The sequence below is a fragment of the Micropterus salmoides genome, unplaced genomic scaffold (assembly GCF_014851395.1).
Source record: "Micropterus salmoides isolate LMB-PRFRI ecotype aquatic unplaced genomic scaffold, ASM1485139v1 Ms_hic_scaffold_12, whole genome shotgun sequence".
Lineage (NCBI taxonomy): Eukaryota > Metazoa > Chordata > Actinopteri > Centrarchiformes > Centrarchidae > Micropterus > Micropterus salmoides.
The window spans coordinates 23103728-23122180 of NW_024040263.1; the positions used below are offsets into that span (position 1 = coordinate 23103728).

The 18453-nt window shown below is 38.8% G+C and overlaps 2 pseudogenes; both read right to left on the reverse strand.

Annotated features, from left to right (window-relative positions):
- The window catches only part of LOC119899470, an 87061-nt pseudogene extending 76729 nt beyond the window's left edge, over window positions 1-10332 (reverse strand).
- Window positions 10333-14681: 4349 nt separating this feature from the next.
- LOC119899472 overlaps window positions 14682-18453 on the reverse strand; it is a 37783-nt pseudogene continuing 34011 nt past the window's right edge.

Sequence of the window (18453 nt, forward strand, 5' to 3'; positions counted from 1 at the left end):
GTCTGTGCCTGGAGAGCTCTATCGTGTAGAGACAGACCTTGAAGTCTACAATCCAGAATCCTACATCTTTTTTAGATCACGCAAGGACGATTCTATCATTCAAAATGCCAGGAAGGGGACCCCAGAGCAACAAAAAGGCTACCCCATCACGTCTAAAGAGTGGGAGACGTTGTTCAGCACCGGCTTTGTGGTCCAGTGGGGAGAATGGGATAGAACCCTTGATGTCTTCTCGCACACTGATAAATTATTCAGATGGTATAAACCTTATGTTAGCTATGTAGGGATCAAAAGAAAACTTTTTGGTTCTGAGGACAATAAAGATGAACAACAAACAATACCGCAGACAACCTCAAAGACATGGCGGGGCTGACAGTGACATTGTTCTAATTAAAATGTTTTGTACAGGTATGAGAATATGTGCAGCAGGTGAGGATCTATCAAGCAGCCCTAAATATTTTCCATTACTCCAGGATGATGTTGTCGATAAATCATGGGTGGATGACTAAATGTGTCTAGTCTACTAAACCATGTCAAAAAGAGATACATCGTGTATAAGATGAGAGCACTGTTGTGTTTTTTTTATTTATTAATTAATTTTTACATTTTTTTAAGTAAAATAGTTTTGGGGGAGATTAATTCATTTTTGATAAATTTTTTTATCAAGTACACAGTCTTTCAACCACTAGTTGAGCACTTTTTATGGCATGAATAGATTTTTCATTTTGTTGCTTTATGAAGTTAGTTTGGACAATGAATACATCTAAGCATCACATCCATTTAATGAAACAGACAATGTTATCATAGTAGGTCTGTGTCCTTAAGATTGGGCAGTGATATTATAAGCCTCTTAACGTCTTTTACACTGTATGTGATTTACGTACGTAGCTTTAATGTTGATAATGAGTTCTTGGTCATCCACGTGGAAGAAGGGGACCTCAAGCGTCAGCTTCACCTCAAAATTGGGCAGTACTGAAAAATTTTGTGCATTTCATTGTGTGTCCAACATTGGATGAAAAGTAAGTGAATGTTATATAGGTTTTAAACTGTTCAGGTGACGAGGCACTCACCATATTCTTTGACCTCAAACTCTGCAGAATATCTTTGCTGTGGGTTGGTAAGGAACATTGCCACCACCTTCCACAGTCCAGTACTTCACACAAACACCAAGAGAACACATTTCAGTCAAACAAATTAAAAAAATATTAATTAAACCATGGTGTTTTGTGACAATCAGTTGCTTGGTAGGCTTTATTTTAGTTAACAAGAGGCCAGATATAAGTTGTTGGTTATCCAAAAAAAACAACAACAACAAAAAAACACCTTACTCTGGTTAAAGACACAGTGAAATAAAATATGCATTTCTAAATTATCCTGTGTGTAATTATCACTTGTCATATGCCAAATATATGTTAAATGTTTATCTATATCTCTTTCATATTTTTGATGACTTATCTTGAACTCTGAGGTATCAGCAGAGTAATAACGTAGGCTAAAGCACAGTAGAGTATAGGGTAGGTGGATTATGTTAAAAAATTATGACTTTATTCTCATTGGATTGCTACTTTATTCTCGTAATATTACGACGTTTTCTCAAACTATTACAAATTTATTCTCAGCATGTCAGAGAACGCAGATATGTGGGATAGATTGTGAATGGGCAGAATGTTTTGAACATGAGCAAAATCCTTGCTGAAACACAAGAGCTATTAAAGCCTTGGTAAACAATGTGGAAACCCCATAATAGCATGAACATATATTAAGTGGACAGGATGTGCATGATATAAGATATGTACAGAAGGACCCCCAGACCACCGAAAATGTGAAGATTGATTTCTGGGCTGACCAATCAAGAAAGGGAGCTTCTATGATGTGACAATACATCAACTTGTTTACCTGTTATCCATTAAGAGAAACTGGCCACGAAACAGTAGTGTATTTAGTGTTTACAGGTAATAAACTGTAACTATAAACAAAATTATAAAATCTAATACTGACCTGACAATTTCTCCGAGCTTGTAACTCCCAGAGTAGATTCCTGATTTCAAAGAGACTTGATATTGTGGTAAAATGATACCATCAGGGGTCTAGAATTAAAATAAAATTCAATAGTGAACATCAAGAGTTAACACATTTATCAAACAAACATCTCTCTCTCTCTCTCTCTCTCTCTCTCTCTCTCTCTGTGTGTGTGGAGTGAGCGTGAGTTCTTCTAAACTTTTTCTGTGTTTCATGTCGCATTAATGTGTTGCTGTGTGTATTTCTAAGGTTAGTTGTTGTCGTCAGGTGTGTGTTTGTTGTCGTGTATTTTGTGTCGGGCAGCGTTTCGCTGCTTGGCCGCATGGAGTTCGTACCAGTGCTGCCTCTGGCCTCACCGGCCAGAAAGGTGGTTTTGTCTAACGTCCCCCCGTTCATCAGAGATGAAGTGCTGGAGAGAGAACTCTCCAGGCATGGGAAAATAGTGTCAAAGAACGTAAAAGGGGTAAAAGTTGAAAGTTTCTTTCCAGACAAAGAGCCTTTTCTTAACTCAGTCAAGTCACACCTGAGGGCCAAAGGAAGAGAGGGTTTAACTGAGCAGGAGGTTTACAGGTTGAGGAAAATAGTGGTGAAGATCAGACATGAACTTAATGAGGAAGATGGAGAGGAATCAAACTAAAGGTTTTCTTTTTGTCAGTCTGTGTGCGCTGTCTGGTTGTTTTTTTATTTTTTCAATGAGTGATTTTAAAGTTGCTTCGTTGAATTTAAATGGCGCTGCGGACATCAGGAAGAGGATGTAGCTATAGGAGCTGATGAAGCTGAAAAGTGTTGACGTGATGTTTGTCCAGGAAACACACAGCGACAGGTCCAGTGAAACTGACTGGAGATCAGAATGGGACGGCGAGGTCGTGTTAAGCTCCTTGACCTCAGTGAGTAGGGGGGTAGCCGTCCTTTTTTCTAAAAAGTTTCTTCCGACTTCTTATGAACTTAAAGAAGTGATAGAAGGAAGGCTGATGATGGTCAGAGCCAAGTTTGAGTGTTTCACTCTCACATTCATTAATGTATATGCTCCAAATGTCGGCTCAGACAGAGTCTGTTTTATTAATACTCTCAGTGAAACTCTGACTAGTTTTGGTTCAGATGATTTTTTGTTTTTAGGGGGAGATTTTAATTGTACTCAGAATGATGCTGTGGACAGGAATCATGTTGAACCTCATGCTGCTTCGAAAAAGGCAATTAATGAAGTAATAAAAACACATGATTTGGTGGGGTATGGAGGAGGTTGCACACTGAAGACCGACAGTACACCTGGGTGCATACAAGAGAAAATTTTATTTCTTTGGCTCGACTGGACAGGTTTTATTGTTTTAAACATCATTTTAGTGTTTTTAAGACATGTAGTATTTTACCTATACATTTTACTGATCATTTTTTAGTAGTCTGCAGTGCTTTTATTGCAAAAACTGAAAAACATACTGCGTACTGGCAATTTACTCAGAGATGGAGAAAGGGGGACCTTCAGGACGTCAGAAACTGGCGCCCAGTCTCCCTCCTCTGTTCGGACTATAAGATCTTGTCCAAGGCTCTGGCTAACCGGTTGAAGCAGGTTATGGAGGAAATCGTTCACCTTGATCAGTCGTACTGTGTGCCTGGTAGGTCCATCACAGACAATGTGCCTTTAATCAGGGATGTTCTGGATGTCTAGTTCTTTGGGCACTGACCGTGGTCTCATTTCGTTAGACCAAGAAAAAGCATTTGACAGGGTTGAGCACCTTTATCTTTGGAAAGTTCTGGAGCGTTTTGGTCTCAGCCCACATCTCATTGCTATGATAAAAGTTTTGTACAGAGACATTCAGTGTACTGAAGGTTAATGGGGGTCTGAGTGCTCCCTTCACAGTAGGCAGGGGTGTCAGACAGGGCTGTCCTCTGTCTGGGATGCTGTATGCATTGTCCATTGAGCCCTTGCTACACAGAATCCGGTCCTGTATTCATGGTTTGGTTTTACCAGGTTTTAACACACCCCACGTTTTATCTGCTTATGCTGATAATGTCATGCTCCTGGTCAGAAATCAAGGTGAAATTAATATTGTTGGAAATATTGTGTCTGAGTTTGGTCTTATCTCTGCTGCAAAAGTGAATTGGACAAAAAGTGAAGCTCTAGCAGTTTAAAACTGGTTTGGTGGTCTTCCAATCTTGCCGGGGGGTTGGGATGGAGAAATGATGGTATAAAGTATCTAGGTATTTATCTTGGCAAAGAAGAAATGGTGAAAAGGAACTGGGAGGGCATGATAGAGAAGATGAAAGGAAGGTTGAAAAAGTGGAAATGGCTGCTTGCTCAGATGTCCTTTAGAGTAAGAATTCTAGTTATCAATAACCTTGTAGCTTTAGCACTGTGGCATCGTTTAGCTTGTATGTAGCCACCTGCTGGCTTACTCTCAAAACTACAAGCAGTTTTAGTGGACTTTTTGGGACAGGTTACACTGGGTACCTCAGAGTGTGCTTTTCTTACCAAAAGAAGAAGGGGGGCAAGGCCTGGTACACCTAGCAAGTACAGTGGCAACTTTTTTTTCCAATTTGCACAGAGATATCCGACTGGTTTTAAATACCCAGTGTGGAAAGAGTTTGCAAGCAGCATTTTAAGGAGAGCAGACAGGTTAGGACTTGACACTGCTTTGTTTTTAATGGATGTTGGTTATTTAAATCTGTCTGTATTGCCTGATTTTTATAAGGGAGTTTTTAAGGCCTTGCACCTTTTTTAAGACGAGACGGTTGGAGCCGTCAGTCTCCCTGTACTGGTTACTGAACGAGCCTCTGATCGGTCGATCCACAATGGACATACAGGACAGTGGTACACCAGGCCTCCATCACACGCTCCGTTCTGCTGGCGCTACAACTCTCAGACAGATAGTGGATGTAGCTGGACCTGGTTTTATTAACACTGAGGCTGTGGCTGCACTGTTTGGACTGAAATCTGTGCATCACGTGAGAAGCATTGTGAATGGTTGGACTAAAAAACTAACAGCAGCGGATAATGAGCTGTTGAGGATGTACTGGAAAGATGAGGAAGCCCCGGACAAAGAGGACCCTTTTCCAGAGTTGGGACTGGTACCCAATCTTGACTGTTGTTCTAGTCTATTGTTGGATGTCAGGTATCAGAAGGTCCCAGATCTGCACACGGTGACGGGTAAAATGATTTACAGGTGTTGTGTAAAAACAAGTTAAATGGTAGAAGTGACACGGTATGGAGGGAGAAACTGGGGGTTAGTTACGCTGTGAAGCCCGCCTGGAGAGTCTTTTACAAACTTCCTTTAAAGAAGCGCACAGGTGACTTACAGTTGAGAATATTACATGGGGCTGTTGCGGTGATTTCTTTTATCTCTGTGATTAATCCCTCTGTCTCTGATGGCTGTCCTTTCTGTGGGCTGCTGGAAACTGTTTTTCATTGTTTCTTTAGAGTGGGAAATTGTTCAATGTGTTGGGGTGCTTGTTTTCTTCTTTTAATGAAGTGTGGTCTAACACTGCTTTTGTTTTTGGAGCAGGTTACAGGAAGACCAATGCAACAATTACATTTTATTGTAGGAGAAGCCAAACTGTCCATATACATGAGTAGAAAAAAAGCAGGTAGAAGGACAGCTGTGTGGAGACATAGTCCATGTGTTCACCTCTCTGGTCAAAGCCAGAGTGTTAGTGGATTTTAAGTTCCATCAGCTGATGAACAGCTTGGATGTGTTTGTACGTCAGTGGTGTTATGATGATGTCATCTGTTCTGTGGTGAATGAAGAACTCAGTTTTAGTTGTGTTTTCAGGTAAATTGATGTTTTTATTTGTGTGGAAGTGTTCTCTTTTTTCTAAATGTCAACCGTTTGATTCTCTGACTTATTGAGTGTTTATGTCTGTAGATCAGTGATGTTTTTATTGAAGTGTTTTTAAAAGTCTCAGTCTCTCACTCAGTCTCTCACTCTGACAAATACACTAAAATACCACAAGCTCAGTGACAATAGCAGAATCTGTGTCATTCCTCTCCACTATGCCAGGCGTCACTGCAAACATACGGTATTTGACTACAAAAGAGAAAAAGAGTGCCAGTTTAGGTTATAGTTACTTCAACAAACAAAAAAGTCAAAGTCAGTTGTTTATTAACTTCAGCGACTTTTATCCATTTTGTTGTAAAGATTATGAAATATGCATGAATTTATTATTGTCGTACACCTCCATCCCCCACTGTGATTAATGCTGCAGTAGGCAACAATTGAACATATGATGCAAATTCATGTTGCCTCCCTTCTCTGTAGCTTTTTCTAAATACGTTTATGGTGTTATGACTGGCTCAAAGGCCATGAAAAATAGTGGAACTGTTAAACAGTGGAAGAAAACAAGACTATGGAGGAAAAAGGGAGTAACAGGGTGCATGAAAGGATAAATTCAATACCAATTTTGGGAACAAACCTTTTTTCTTACATCATATAACATCAGAGAAGATGACTTTCATGTGCCCTGTGGGTCATGAAGGTGTATTTTATATGCAGAGGATCAATCCTGCCTCTCTATCAGGGCTTTATTTTCAGGTCAATATCAAACAGGTATTGAATGTCCATTTTTCAAAAATACAGTGCATGCCTCCCTTATTACCAATTCAATGTTTCTATTAAAGAGCGTGTCATTTTTTCACTATCCTGTACAGTTTCTCCTTTATTTTAAATTATAACAGCAACGTATCTCAACAAATTCTGCATTACTAGTACTCATTAATGTTGCCTCTGAACTGTGTCCCATTTTATTTTCTACAACATTAAAGGGCAAACTACAACATAATATTTTGTAATAATAAAAAGCAAAAGTTTTATTTTCCAGAGATCTACCCCTTAGGTACTTGTTTTCTTTGTTGACTTTTGCTGTACTAACATTTAAGTACCAGTAGGAAACTGTTAAGTATTTTATTAGTTCCTGCTTCATACCACAAAATATCACTACAAATCATAGGCTGTATTCTGAAGGGTGACTGACTTTTTCCATTGGCTCCCGTACTTTGTAGCATAAAAAGTCCACTGTTTAACAGTTTCACCACAAGCAATAACAGCACATTATTGGTGAAATGATGATTATTCCTGATTTTTCTTTCGAAGTAGAAATCAGCTATGAAATAGAACTTTTGTGTTGTAGCACTGGACATACCTTCACTATTTGGGGTATAGAGGGTCTTGTCGGTCTGGATGAAGATGTAGCCAGACTGGAAGGACACTAAGACAACTTTCTCCAGGTGTTGATCAGGGAACTCAACTTGCAGGTACACATATTGCTTCATGCTGGGATCCTTACTGAAGTCGCCAGCAGGGATCTGAAACCAGTATGCAGAGAAATGTTTTAAATGCTAAATATACATGTTAAATATTTTTGTCATCTTGTTTGTAGACCTACTAATGTGTTTTGGGAATGTCATCATGTAAGAGCAACATATGTTAGTATTTTATTATACATTACCGTAATTTGTCCAAAGTTCTGGAATTTTTTTGCCTCAGTTAGGTCCACAAATGTGGAAGTCAGCCTTTTGGTTTTGGTTGGATGGTTCCTCACGATGATTTCAACCCTAATGGCTCCTCCTGTGCAGTCTTGACACTCCACAAAGATGTTTTCTGCTGTTCCTACCCGCAACAAGTTTGGCGCAGACATTATCTTCCTGCAGAGCAGCGGCAAGAGAGGTAGAGAATGTAGTCACTAAACCGATCACATCACTTTGGACCATGTGATGTACAAATAAGGGACAATCCAATCCAGATCAAGGGGAAGCCTTTGACAATAAGTATTGCAATATTCAGTTCCATTTTCCACCTGACACAAGTCCTAAAAGACTGCAGGTGTCATGGTTTTGGATTTTGAGTTCTGTTAGTTCCTGTTTTATTTGAAATGATCCTTCCGGGTCTCTTTGTGTTTCCTTAGTTGATTGTTTGCACCTGCCCTAATGTGTTTCACCTGTGTCCAATCATCCTGCCCTGTCTGGGGTATATAAGTCTGTATGTTTCCACTTGTCTGCAGTTAGGTTATTTTCGTATTTATACCGTCAAGCCTACTTACATGTCCATTGTGTTCCCTGTTGGATGATTCCATCTGCCTGTATTCTGGATATCTGTTGGATTTACTTTGGAGTTTGGATTATTGATTTTCTTTGAATAATGGACTTTGCCTTATGAACTGCCTGCCTCGTCTGTAAGTTATTTTGTAACTTTGATAATAAAACTTTTAATAATAAAAAAAAAAGCATTAAAAAAGTACAACTTGGGTGTTCTGCATTTGGGCCTTTGAAATCCTTCGATTCCAATTGCAATAGCATATTACACATTTCAGAGGTCAATGCACATGCGTTTTTATAAAATGTAGGCATTATGACCCACACATAATATTTATGTGAGTTGAACTACCGTTTATTATTTGATTTGCTCATGGGGTCTATACTTTACACACAATGAGGGATATATTTATTTTCATGATAAAAATACAGCAAAGGATCAATAGAACATTTCATAATTGTTCCGGACACTGTTTGCTGTGGTTAATGGATCACTATACAAACATTTAGAGCAACGTACTCGCATCATTTGAAAAACCATACCTTGACTTAACTGTATAATTATTTGTATGTGAGGACATGCACAGTGAGCTGATGTTTTTTTCAATTGCTAACCTGCACTGGTCAAAACTGAAGTCACATTGTTTACACATCTAACGAAACAGAAGCGTATGTGGACCAAACAGTTAATCATTTTTCATTGCTCTCACAGACAATGCATTCAATGGCCACTTTCTCCAAAATCCATGAACTCTTTTTTCATTACTACTTTACCACCTGAAAAACACTGTGAATTTGCAGCACATTTTTCAAAAGCTAGTTGGTTGGTACATCGATTACAGGCTGTGGTCATTTTGTTTCAGGTATCAGTTTTACTGTGTAAACAAGTGAGAAAAAACTGTGTTGCAGCACTGAAATTTCAGGAACAACTAAATTACAGAATGCGTTTCTGATTCATTCTACATAAGCTATAATACAGGCAATACAGTAAAGTGAAAATATGTTATTCTTATATTTTTTCTCAGTCACTTTGGTACATTGTTTGAATCATCCTTAACATTTGCAAAACTATTTGTATTGGTAAACTATGGCTAAGGCTTGGATGACAATGATTGAAAATGCACATGGCTGCACTTTTTCTGTATGGCATAGATCAATTTCAACTGTACAAGAAATGGAAACAGCCTCTCAGGTTGACGTTCCTGTGTATTTGACCACAGATTCTTATTCACAGCACAACAGATATCCTCACCAATTTACTGTACGACACATTTACAAAAAAGTCTAATAGACATATGTATAAAAAATGCAGATTATGACGTGTTTTGCATATTGTGACTTAGGCAATGAATTTATGATTAGTTTTGGGGACTAGTTTCTCAACAGAGAACCAGTATACTGTAATGTATTGTGATCAACAGGACATACAGTAAGAAATTGATAATGTAGGAAACAGCAGAAAATTATACATAATCATTTGCATAAATGTGTCAAAACAATTGCAATTTTCAATTTCTCAAAAGACTGAGAGAAACAGCTTTTACATATTTTAGATTTTAGATTTGAGAAATGTACCAAAGTGACTGAGAACAACTGTATAGGATTTCGAGGATTAAAAAATCATCAATTTCAGGTAGTGCTTCCTGTTGTTAGTGTTTTTTAGGTCAGTGTGTTATGAATGAGATCGTATGCTTTCTGAGTGAGAATTGTTGCCAGTGGTTTGGTTGAACAAGTTTATTTTGAGGCTTGTATGAGTGACTTTTGGAGGTGAGATTAACTGTTTGGCCAAGATGCATGTTGGTAATGCAGACTGTGTGAAGAGTTTTGAAAATGTGACTTTGCCCATTGTAGCAAGTGAAAAAAACTGTAACTACATAAGAGACAGACGACGAGTGTAACCCATTTTGGTCACCAATACTATCTCATTGGATCTGGATGGTTATATAAGGAGTAAGAAATATGCAGTATATACTTATGGAGCTATAAAATCTGCAATTGTTTAATGTGCTAGCTAATTACGAGAATTACTGTCATTTCAGTTGTACAGCAAAGCAACTTTTTTTTAGAAGTTTCACATAACATGAGCATCAAGCATAAAAAAATGTCAGCTTTATGAAAGATAATGCTGGTCTACTTACAATGAAGATCCATCAGCCAGATAAGTCACAGAGTAAAATGCCAGAAAGGCCAGCAGCCACCGCTGGGTCCAACACGTCCTCCTACCTAATCCCATATCTGCTGTTAGTGGAGACTCTCACTCTGCAACACCCTCCTTTCATCTGCTTACCACCCTCCTCTTGAAGCTCCTTGTTTTCAATATCAAAAACGTCATTCATTAGGCAGTTGGTGTGGTAAATCATTAATCTGTTTGAAGGAGGTCCTGATATAAACCCAGAGCTTGAAAAATGGTTATGTGTATATATTAAAAAGCAGACATAGCCACCTAGGTAATATTCAGAGCCCTCGGACTCCAAGGTACACAGGTTCTTTAAAATCAGTGTTGGAGCATAGTTGAAAACCACACCAGAATCTTAAATTGATTTAAACAACTTTAATACAATTTTTACGAAAACTTCAAAATACAATTTATATATCTAAACCACAGTGGTACCACAAAGTAAAAACAAAATATGCATAAATAAGGAGGCTAACCGTAAGTGCACTGGTACTTATCTAAACAGCAGTGTTAGCAAGGCAAGGCAAGTTTATTTGTATAGCACATTTCAACAACAAGGTAATTCAAAGTGCTTAACATAAAACATAAAAGCAACAGGGAAATATAAAAATGTTTTAAATGAGTTAAATAGAAAATAAAAACAGGTCTCTCACATTTACTTATCTCCCACTCTATCCTTTTTTTTTTTAACACTTAAGGACGCTAAGGGGACTCTAACCCTTTAACACTTAGGGACTCTAGCCCTAGTGGGACTCTAACCATTATTCTTTAGATACAGTCATCACTGTAAACCCAGGTTGTCCAGGCTACACACTCTAGGAAAAAGCGATTGACAATGGGCCCTGTCAACAAGTTACTTAGGGACTCTAACCCTAAGGGGACTCTAACCCTTCCTTAGATACAGTCGTCACTGAAAACAAATAAACTCTGGTAAAAGCGGTTGACCGCGGGGCCTGTCAACAATTCAACAGCGGCGAAAAACACAGACTCTAACCCTTGAAATTCTACTCTGCCCTGTTAACTGAAGATCAGCCATGTGAGCTGGGACAATCAAAAGAGCACTCTAAAGCTTTTTAAATAGTGATAACAGAAAATCTGAAAACAAAGAAAAGGGGAAATTGAAGAAACACATTAAAATATAATTTATAAAAGGGTGAAATAGAAAATAAAAACGGGATAAAATAAATTTTAAAGACTTAAATAGGAAATGGACTGAACTGGAGCTATATGATCCACTTTTTTGGTTTTAGTGAGGACTCGAGCAGCTGTGTTCTGAATCAGCTGCAGCTGTCTGGAGTTTTTAGGGAGCCCTGTAAAGACATCGTTAAAGTAGTCGAGTCGACTGAAGATAAATGGATAAGTTTTTCCAGGTCCTGCTGAGAGCTCAGAGTTTGTAATGTTACAATAAATACCACCTAGTGGGATTCATAATCACTCAGTGTGCAGGTCAGCCTTTGTTTCAGCTCTTACCCACAGGATGGTTTCGATGTGTTCACATTCTTCTGTGTTTAAACTAGACTTCCATCAGAGCAGCAAGCAAGGCACGCTTCAACAACTTCAGGCTACTCAGAAACACAGAAATACACTGCATAATTTTTTTTTTTTCATGTGAAACATGTTGGGAGTATTTTCACTTTTCAACTTATACTAGATTGATGTTCTTTAGAGAAGAGTTCAGCTTTAATGTTTCATGTTTTATCTGTGTTATACGATTAGCTGAGAGTGCTAATATATATAGAATGTATTACAGTGTGAACCATAAACCATATCTTTTTTTTAAATGGACCTATAAGACAAATATGGACAATATTTAAAACTAAAAGAAAACAGAAGGACAAAAGGCCTTTCCACGTCTGTCCACCCCAACAGATACACACTTCCTGCACAATGATGATGCATCCCAGGTGTCTGCAGCTCTCAGGGGTACTTGACCAGGTGGGACATCTGATCCACACTGCGACTCTGGAAGGAAAATGTGTAATAAATTCTTTTGATTATATTTTAGTGCTGTGACTGACTCAGGCTTGCCGCACCTGGTCTTATTCAGTGCAGTAGTGCCTTTCCTGATACAAACTGAGGAGGCAGATGTCATCCTAAAGTTTCTTGAAGGTGTGGTGTCCGAACAATAATGCTGCAATGATGTGTTGAGAAGAAACCCGCTTGACACTGTTCTTGATCATAAAAGTTTATTAAATCAAGGAGTTCAGCATCAATTACAAGATCTGCGGCAGCTTGGAGAGTGACCCAGCCCAATGGCCACTCTGTTTCTCTGTACATCAAACAAAGCTTATATAGGATATGTTTAGGTATCTGTTAGGTACCATAGAGGGGTTTAAGTCTGCAAAATAAAAGGTCAAACCCATAGAAGGGTACAGTACTATTCTGAGGTTACAAAACAAGGGGTTAGAGGTCAAATTCTATAGAAGGGTTCAGTCCCTACATAACCACCAATCACTGCTCTCCCCATAGAAAGTCACTGACCCTCTGTCCTGTTGCTACAGTGTTATTTTGAACTGTTATGAGTCAAATGCATAAATATTGGATACTACAAAGGTCTTCAGCATAATCTGATTGATTGTATGCAACAAAAACACTATATGTATTAAAGTAACTGCAAAAGAAATTTCACCATGTCACAGGTGGCTTGCATAAAAGGCCTCTCCATGTCAAAGTCCCAGGCTAAATTTCAGGCCCAGTACATCCCTGGGGTCTGTTATTCTACAAAAGAGAACTCCACCCTGAATACACAGTCTCTCAAACTGTCTCACCAGTCCAGCAGCATTTTCATGTCATGTCCACTTGGAACTAAGGCCTGTCCCACATACCTTCGTATCAAGTGAATGTCTGGGTCTGCCACATCAAGAGTCGTCGTCCGGTCCAGTTGCTGTCACAGCTAATGTAGCGACTCCGGTAATATTAGGAACAGTTGCCTCTGGAGGTGCTGGGTTATGGGGAACCTGGAGACCACATCCTCATCTGCTGGTGTCCCAGCTCTGTACTTCACCTCAAACCGTTGAGCCACCCAACGCTGCTCTACCGCAAGTGGCCCAAAGGGTTTTTGTCTGTAAACACCACAAACTTGGCCCCTGAGTAACACTGAGTATTAGCTGGCCAGTAGTGAGTAAATGGTCAGGGGAAAGATACCATAATAAAACTAGTTCACATAACTGGTCACACACTAACGTGTCATGGTAGCGCCATATTGTTACACACTGCTGTTATGTGCAAGTGTATGAGAGAGTGTGATGTGTAAGAAATTTGTAGAATGGTGTCGTTTATGTGTATTTTAGGTTAGTGTTAAAGTGAATGCGTGTTTTGAGTTATATTATTTTGTTACATATTTGAATTTGGAGTTAATTCAACTTCTGTTATGTGGAATATCTGTTAAATAAATTTTGCACTTGTTTTCCCTATAGTAGAATGTTTTATATATTGTATTATAATTATATTGTATTTGTATAGCATCTTTCTAGTCTTCCGACCACTCAAAGCGCTGTTACACTACATCGCATTCACCATTCACACACTGAGCCCAAGTGCTCAAACAGAACATTCACACACATTCATACACAGATGGAGGGGGCAATTCAGGGTTCAGTATCTTGCCCAAGGACACTTTGACATGGAGCCTGGAGGAACCAGGGATTGAACCGCCGATCTTCCGATTAGTGGGCAACCTGCTCTACCACAGCCGCAGTATATACAGCAGCACTGTATATTGTCAGTACGGTTACATCATTTGTTGTTTAATTTGTGGAATGTTTAGTATTAGTTTTACATGCACTTTAATCAGAGAGCTGAAGATAATGTGACAGATTGTGTGTGATTGTAGTCAAAAATAAACGAACTCTGGCTTGAGCATGACACTAACTTTGATCCTCTCTCTATCAATCCACAGTGGCTACACAGTGCTTCCTGGCCTGTGTACCATTTGCTGCCGGTTCAGATTCCCCCTTGGTCTGGTGCCTATAACATTAACATGTGTTGTGTTATGGCTTCACAATGATGAAGACAACTATCATGTTTTTCCCCAAATGCTGTACAGATTTTTAAGAATTCTATAATCTCAAATGGCTTGAAAAATAGTACGTTTAGCTGCAGTAAAAGGAAAATCAGTCTGAAAATCAGGCTTGTGCTAAGCCCCAAATGTTTACAGGATCTGCCTCCGCCCCCATCTTTGACTATAGTCCTTATGCTAGGACTGTAAACTTCAGTTTGTGACCTGACCTGGAAACTGGAATCGCATAATTGGAGCACTCTTCACGAGGATGTCAGTCACAGCTTCAGTTCTCTCAACGCATATTCATTCTCCCACATAAAGTGTGACATTTCTTAATATTATTATTAATGTAGTCCTCTTGTGACTTTTCATAGGCGACAGCACAATGGCATTGTATATTGCATGTTGCACATCTACTAAATATTAACTTTGTAATTTGCAAATGATAAAACAGAATACTACAAAATAAAAACAATTTGAAAATAAGATTTTATTTGCTTATATCCAGTTTCACTTGTCCCGACATCCAACAAGTGTGTACTGTTGGACCATGTCATCCATGCCCAAACAAGTAGACCTGTGTTTCACAGTCTGACACTCTGCTTCTGTGGGCCAGTACTCGATCCAGGTTCTCTCGGCGAGTACGTACTGATACCTGAAGACCAAATTGAAGAAGTGAAAAATACATATCTGCAACATGTTGGAATTTATCAAAAAAGATGGCCAGAGAAAATCATGACCAAAACAAAGTTGTTTAATTTCTTAAAAAATGCTTAAATTCTGACAATACGAGGGGAACAAACCCACCAGATATACAGAGACACAACAAACTTACGATTGACTCCGTTCGTCTCGGTAAATATCTTTGGATGAGCCCATGATAAGGTAGTTTTTGCCTGTTTTCAAATCTAAAGCCGATCTGCAGTGCGGATAACTGAGGAAGGTGCGCAGTTTACCCAAAGGACCCACATCATTATTTCCTGTAATTAAAATATTGTAGAAGAGAGAGAACATACTTAAAGGGAAACTATGGTATATTACAAACTGGGTTTTATTTTTGCAGCTCTGAGTTATGACAACAAATTGTTGAGTTTTAGGAGCACAGCCACATAACAAGGTGGCCAGAGCTACAATAATAAAAAGATAAACTTTAACTTTTGAATTCTCACATATTTACAATCAAATCATGACTAAGAGCTCAGTTATTTTGTTTCTTAAGTGCCCACAAAAAAACTTAAAGTTAAAGAAATCTCACCTCTGAGGTATTTTACAGAAAACGATTATGGAAAGCAAATGTTTTGGCATTTCAATAGTTCAAAATTCAACGGTAAATAATTGATCAATTTTCAAAGGAAATAAAAACTCACCTTCTTTGGTGACTTCCAGTACTCGCATTGTGTAAATGTCAGTGGACAAGCCGTCTGTAAATTCTTCCAGTCTCACTTTGTACACTGAGGACAGAAACGTTTCAGATTGTTAATTCACTTGCTCCCTTGATTACTTATTCTCTCAATTTCTCACTCGCACAAAAAAGCATACACAAGCCTTACCAAAATCTATTTTGCTGTTCACTTGAGTCTCACAGGCCTTAGCTGAGCGCTCATCATTGCTGATGTTACCCTTCTTCTGCATACTGCAGTTCTCTGGAAATACACAATAGGCACAAAGTAAATAACAACTGCTGACATGATTAAATACCGTAAGCACATGAGCATTTGTGTATGTGTATGTGTGTGGAAGGGTTGATGAGTAGAGTGCAGCTGTATCTCTGCCACAATTTATATATATATATGTTATTGAGTTATTCTTTAGCTAGACGGTTGCTCTGATATACAGGATCATACAGGTGCTTGTTGCTTAGTTTAAGTCTTCAGTTTGACATCACCCTGTTTACCTTCAGCACATGTGCATTCATCATTTCTACAGAGCCGCAGTAGCTGTCCATCTCTCCTCTCTGGGTGGTAGAATTTCACACACTGTGTCTCTGCAATGAGACAGAAGGATATTGTGCTCATTGAAATCGGGCATCCTTATCCACCCTACCATATACACTGAAAACCTACGGTCTTTTATGGTGTGTCAAACAGGGCAGCATACATTATTTTTCTGGACGTTTTTGAGACTCACTGTTTTGATGGCCATAGTGTTCATAGATGGAGACAGCAGCTGGTTGTAAGATGCCCACTTTCAGCTTCTGATGGATCCTAAAACTGATCTCCTCTGGTCGGGTGTGAGAAACCTGTGGAGAGATGTAAAGCAAAGGTGAGATTAAGAAAGGTTAAGAAAGACTGAACAAAGTAAAGAGCACAAGGGGCAGGAAGGTGTTTTACCTTGTCCAGGTCAATGATGAGTGAGCCTCTTTCTGACTCATGGTCCATCTTATATTTTGAAATAGTGCGGGCACGTCCTTTGGACAGCTACACACACACACAAACACACACACACACACACGTCCATAATATTTGCATGTTTGTGTCCCGACATTGAAACATATCTTGTTTTTAGTACCCATATACAGAAACCTTTAAGCTTTTGTGTGAGTGTCTTACCAAACTCAGGTCATTTGTGTTAACAGTGAAGCCAGTTAACAAGCCAACATCCAAGATTGACTTGGTTGCATCGCGCTGCTTGTCTTTATACCTGTCCAGAAAAAAAGGCCTTTATCAACTATTAAAAGACATAATGGTCCACTTGCTAATCACTGCACTGAGGTAAATTATCCCGTTCCAAAGTGATGAACGATGACCAGCCCTGTAGAGTAGGCCAGTGAAATCGATCCTGAGAATGTGTCACAGTATATAAAAAACTGAAAGAAAAAAATTGTAGGTCTATCTGCTATTCCACAGTACTACAGGACACGCCCTCTGAGCAGTCACAGTTCAGGCACAAACACTTCCTACTACAAGGAAAAGATTATGCTTCTGGTTAAAATAAGTATGTTAATTCAGAAGGTTATTTCAAGGGGTGTGTCGTGTAGTCTGCGCGACTGCAGATAATCAAAATATCCCTGATACGGTTGCTGCCATCTTGTGCTGGTAACGTCATTTGGAGATAGAGTGTGCTCAGTAGTAATTGATGTCTGGCCCATACACCCATACCTCTCCAGAACGAGCAGGGCACAGCTGTAAATTATGACGTCAAACTCCCTTTTTATAGCATCAAATAACTAATTAAAACCAAACTTAAAATTAATTTGTGAACATACACCACTGTGATAAGAACTACCTAGACTTAGAGATATGTGATGAAACAAATGTGTACATAATACTTCTACATACATATGTACTTTGGCATTAACTTGGAGGGGGAGAGGTTTATGACTTATAATGCAGCCAGCCACCAGGCGGAAATCGACATGTTTTGGCTGGTTAGAAAATTCAGTTTAAAGCCATTTTAATGCAATGTTTGTTGGTATGATTTTATTGTACTTACAAAACCTCTATTCTCAACTTGTATATCTTCTCATCCTCATCCATTTTCTCTGGAGGAAGAAAACATTAGATGAACATAAAATTGCTTCTCACAAAAAAGTCTGGATAGACAGCAGATAACAACACAAAATAGAGAAACAAAAGCGGACCGACAGATATAAATAACAACAAATAAAGAAAGTACCTGGGAGGAGCTGCACTGACATGTTAAACTTCTTACAGTTTCCCTCCTTTTCTTTAGGCAGAGCGTAATACAGCGACAGCATCTGTCACATAGATAAAACTAAATCTTACTATGTATTAAGATAATATTCAATTCAATTTTATTTATACAGCGCCAATTCACAACAACAGTTATCTCATTGCACTGTTCATATAGGGCAGGTCTAGACCGTAGTCTTTGTGATATTATTTACAGAGACCCAACAATTCCCAAGGAAAAACTTCCTTTTAAGAGGCAGAATCCTCGAGCAGAGGGTGGGCGGCCATCTGCATTGACCGGTTGGGGTTGAGAGAGAGAAAGAGAGAGAGCGAGAGAGCGGTAGGGGGAAGCAGACAACACAATATCCACAGAGAAATACAGACAGTAAAGGTAGTAGTGGTACAGACTATAGATAATAGGCATCCATCTTAAAAATAAAGTTCACACAAGGTAAAAAAAAATAAATGTCTATATTAAGGCATTAAGGCAGATGATACACAACCAGAGGGCCATCTCTATCAAAAGGCAAAGACAGAGCTAAAAAAAGAGCGAACAACCTGTGCTCTTACTGCAAGACAAAACCTTCATGCACTGTTTTATTTCTTTTAT